We start from the raw sequence: 5,000 nt of genomic DNA, 5'->3' as shown, positions 1-5,000 counted from the left end.
CTAACTTGCAGTTATCTTCTATGTAAAGGGCAAAGGATTGACTCTTGACAGTTAAAGAGAATATCTTACATTTTGTTTGAACTGGTTCATATTTTCACAACCTATCTAGTTGAATAAATGATTGTTTTCACATTACTGTCGATGTCGGAGAACACTTGCTAAACTTAGGTCATGAAATTTTGCAAAAGGTCATGGAAAAAGTCATGGAAAGTCATGGAATTTTAACAGGTCAAAAGTGTACGAACCCTGTCAGAGCTTCGAAGTCTTCGCACACTCCTTCTATGGCCCGGTTAGTTGACAACCAGCAAGTTCTGCATGCCTTTTGAATTCTTGTTTTAATTTTCTTTTTGCCTTGTGGAGACAGGTTCAAGAAGACGGTACAGAGAAGTTATAGTCTTTTGTTTAACCAAAAGAATAATTCCGGACATTGATTTTTGCATGGACTTTTGAATAAGTGTTATTCTTTCTAAAGCTAGCTAGCTTGTGCTTTATTTAATGTTCTAAAGGGAATGGGCAGGGTGATCTCGGCAAAGGTGTACAGGCAACCTGGCTGCAGAAGTTGGGGTTAGTACGCTTTAGTGTGTGTGTATGCATTTGTCCTGTATTCGTTTTGTGGTTACAAATTTTCACTTTTCCTGTAGTTTTCACATCTTGTTCAAGAAGTTCAAATATGTAAATTTTGGTTTTCAACTTTTAATAACACCGAATCTCTAAGGAAACATGTCCGAAGGATGACAAATCTTAACTCTGAGCCGTGCAGCCTGAAATTGCTCTCACTCAATGTGAGAGGCCTTGACAACTTTCAGAGCAATTTACACCTGGTGTTGCAAGCAAAAAGCCAACTTAATATTCCTTCAAGAGACACATTCAACAAAAACTACTGAGAGTCAGTGGAAGAAAGAATGGGGTTCCCAAATTTTTTTCTCACGCCAGCGCTAACGCCAGAGTTGTTGCTGTGCTAATTAGAAAGGGATTAGATATTGTCCTTGAACACGAGCTTCGAGACCCAAATGGAACAATGCTATTACTTAAAATGCTAATCAATGATAACAAATATTTTCTGGTGAATGTTTATGGCCCAAATAAGGATGCCGAGGCAATTAAATTTTTTCAATACTTGTCAACAACTTTACGTGCGATAGATTTTGAAAGTGACGACAACGTGATCATAGGAGGAGATTTTAATTGTCCGCTAGATCCAGCAAAGGATAGAAAGGGAGGGATTTTAATTCCACATCAACATCTAATCAATTCGATTGCAAATATCCAAAGTGAATTCAATCTCCATGATATTTGGCGTGTTAAGAACCCTACTACCCTTAATTTTACACGGAGTAAAACCTCTCCTTTTATATTTTGTAGGCTTGATTATTGGCTGATTTCAGATAGTTTACATGATTTGGTTACTCGAGTTGACATTCTAGCTTCAATAAAAACTGATCACTCTGCTATAGTATTAGAATTAAAGGAAATTGAAGAGAATTGTAAAGGACAAGGTTTTTGGAAGTTAAGTACTTCTTTACTAGCCAATCCAGAATATGTGAAGACGATCACTAGTGAGTTGCCTACTTGGGTAGAAGATGCAAATGATTTGTCAAATGATAGAATAAAATGGGACTGGTTACAATTTAAAATTAAGTTCAATCGCTTTTTCAAAGAAAATGTCCCGAGAGATAGCACAGCGACGCCCTTGGGGTTGGTATGGCGTGGGAGTGTTAAAGCCCTTGGGATTGTTTTCACTTGTAATACAACTGTTCAATGACAAATTGAAAGATATCCAAACGCAGACGCGATTATGGAGTTGCCGGGGCCTGTCACTTTTTGGTAAAATTACTATTATTAAATCTTTTTTACTTTCAAAAATGTTATATATTTTTTCAGTTCTGCCTACTCCAGAGGCGTTTATTAAACAACTTAACACTATCATTTTTAACTTTTTGTGGAAGGGACCCACAAAAGGGTTGCATGACCAGCAGTAATTAATGACTTAAAGTACGGAGGTCTGAACTTAATGGACTTGGAAACCTCAATTAAATCATTGAGATTAGCTTGGCTCGGCAGGCTTTTGTTAATCACCTTCTCAAAGACCGTGGTGGAATTTTCTTATTTAGGTGCAATTATGACCTTAATGAATTTAATATTAATTCAATATTTTACAAAGAACTCCTTCAGTGGTGGGCTGATTTTAGAGCAGAATTTTCCACAAAGCCTTCAATCTCTGAATGTATTATACGGAATAATAAGAACATTAAGGTAGATTGCAAAACCATCTACTATCCACTTCATGTAGAAGCTGGGTTTTTTAATATGCAAGCATATGCTATTAAATATGACTAACTTAGAATCTTACAATTGTGCTAAAAGAAAAGGCTTGAAACACTCAAACTTTTTAGTTTGGACTGGAATTCGCCAGGCTATTCCACCAGAACTAAAACGCTTAGAGGTATATGAGAACGAACTGTGGTCATTAGAATTTCAGTGTGAAGAAAAAGTATTTAATCCTTTAACAAGTAAGAGCAAACATTTTTATGAATTGCTTATTTCAAAAAAGGTTAGAGTTTCAAGAGCTTTTACTAAGTGGAAAGAAAATTTTTGTCTGGACGACACAGCTGTTTGCAAAGCCTTTCTTATGGTGAGATCCATTTCATCTGAGACGTGCATACGGAGCTTCCAGTTTAAGATTTTGAATGATATCACTTTTACTAACCATCGCCTAGCTAAGATAGGTTATGCCCAAAACGACCTTTGTACTTTTTGCGGAGTTGAATCAGAAACTTTGTATCACTTATTTTATGAGTGTTCTTTCGCATCCTTTTGGTTTCTGGTTTCTAGCAAACGAGTGGACCTCACTTTACAAGATGTCATTAGGTAAATTAGATGCAGAAGTAAATTTGCTGAATTTCTTCATTACACTTGTTAAACTACATATTTGGATAAGCAGGAATCATGGTGTAACTCCTAATCTAAGTGCTTTTAAGAATAAAGTTAAGGCTAAATTTAGAACGGAGAAATATATAGCTACGCAAAATAATACAGAACGTAATTTTCAGGCTAGATAGCAACTGTACATAAATAGTTTATTAGATACTTAATTAAAACATTTAATTACTTTTATTAATGGGACATGTAAAATTATAAATATCAGTAATGGTAGGTGTTATTATTAATCTGATATAATTGTGTTTGAACTAAAAAAAGGAAGTCTGAAATAAAGGTGGAGAAGTGAAAAATAAAATAAAATAAAATAACAAAAAAAATATAAAAAAAAGGTTCAACAACTTCACTTTTAGCACAGCTTTGGCATAAGCAGCTGACTTCTTCGCTGAATTGTCAAAAAACGACCAGAGTTGAGAAAGAATCTTTTCCACATGCTGTAAATAGGTCACGCTATCACAGGCGTCGGCACATGCCAGGGCCAGTCTATGACAGATGCAACGAACGTTAATCAATGACTTTATTTCAGATTGTAGTTTTGCAGCCACGCCATTTGTCTTTCCTGTCATCACAGATGCGCCATCACTAGAAAAACTTGCGAGCTTATGCTTATCAATCTCAGACTCTTCCAACTGCTTTAGGGCAGCGTTTGCTGAAGTCGACTTCTCAAGGAGATCACTTGCAGCAAGAAATGTAGTGTTTGGTTTACCCGTGCTTGGATTTACAAACTTAATGAACGTGACAAGTTGCTCCTTATTGGCAACATGATTGGGTTTGTCACTGTGTCTCGAACAACTTTACCCAGCAGTAAAAACATCTCCCTTACTGAGCCAGCAGATCTGTGCTGGAAAGATTTCGTGTCCTTAAGTCCAACCTGTTCTAACAACTCAAACTCATTAAAGGTTGAGACCCTACTCAACAGTTCTGCAGTAGTTGTTGTGACTTGGCATGTTGCCTTTTTCTTGAATCGTACCGCTGGTTCCATATTAAATTTCTTACTTTTGTTTTTTGTGTTAACGTCGTTATGCTTCCTACAAAGGAGGCAGAACATTCCCTGCCCTTCTTCATAAAGTAGCGAGTTGTAACCTGTTTTGCTGCAGAATGTCATGTTCTCATTGATCCAATGATGATGAAACCTATCATCCGATCTCTCGCCAAACAGTCTTGTTAAGAGGAAGACACACTACTGCAGCTCTTGCTTTTACACTTATGAAAACTATGTACCACAGATTCTGGCCCAAATGATGATCTTAAAAACTTAGCTTCATTTTCTTCATTTTCAGCTTGTGATGCAGTAGCTTTTTTTCTCTGAATGTTCGAAGAGGCATCAACCTTGAAACCACAATCTTCACAGGTTTTTTGTCTAACTTCTTTTTCCACAAACGCTTCTTGCGGGAACTCTGGCTGCATTCCTTTTTCTTTACAAGATACATTGTCTGAAGAAAAAGTCTTTTGTAAGCTGAACGGTTTAAAACAATGAATCGAAAGATGTTTATTTTACGGATTCGAACGAAACTTTAATTCGGCAATAATCGAATTTAATATTCTTTACATAAAGGGAATCAATCTAAAGAAATGATAACATTATTCCTACCGGTTGACGAAGACTGGTTCCCATCAGAGTTTGTCTGAGAGTCCTTAAAAAACCGCTTAAATACATTGATATTTATGTCAGTCGTTTCGTTCTGCTTTGTCATGATATCGAGGCTTTAGTTTTTTTAGTGTACCACTGGACGTTGAAATTATTGCATGTGCTTCAGTTTTTAGTAGCATTTAAAATTTTCAGGGGTCGTCGTTGTTTTATTTGCTTTTTTAAACATCATTTTTTTTTTCATTAATGAAATCCAAAAGACGGCTGTAAGAGGTCTCACAGGCAGCGGTAGACCGCTGGTAACTGGCTTTTATTGAAACCCCTGGTCTCGGTGGGGACAAAATGTATTTTTCCTTGTTCACAGCACAGTGGCCAAAGAATGGTCCCACCATTTGGCTGAAATATCTTCCTCCTTGCATTGCCCACGCTTGACTAAATAATGAGAGTGAGCCAGTGAGATAGCGTTCACATGCTA

General features: G+C 36.7%; 1 protein-coding gene and 1 pseudogene across 1 annotated transcript in view; one reads left to right on the top strand and one right to left on the bottom strand.

Annotated features, from left to right (window-relative positions):
• The window catches only part of LOC138003034 (uncharacterized), a 3,982-nt gene extending 3,738 nt beyond the window's left edge, over nt 1–244 (top strand). Inside the window, exon 3 of the mRNA XM_068848983.1 lies at nt 1–244. This exon is cut by the window's left edge and continues 874 nt beyond it. The gene's annotated coding sequence lies outside the window, so the exon portion shown is untranslated.
• Nucleotides 1–4,042, bottom strand: part of LOC138002397 (E3 SUMO-protein ligase KIAA1586-like) — an 8,255-nt pseudogene extending 4,213 nt beyond the window's left edge.
• Between the last annotated feature and the right edge of the window lie 958 nt (nt 4,043–5,000).

This window comes from Montipora foliosa, chromosome 5 (genome assembly GCF_036669935.1).
Source record: "Montipora foliosa isolate CH-2021 chromosome 5, ASM3666993v2, whole genome shotgun sequence".
NCBI classification, from domain to species: Eukaryota; Metazoa; Cnidaria; class Anthozoa; order Scleractinia; family Acroporidae; genus Montipora; species Montipora foliosa.
Note: the sequence above shows the minus strand (reverse complement) of the source record. Positions and strands in the feature narration are given on the sequence as shown.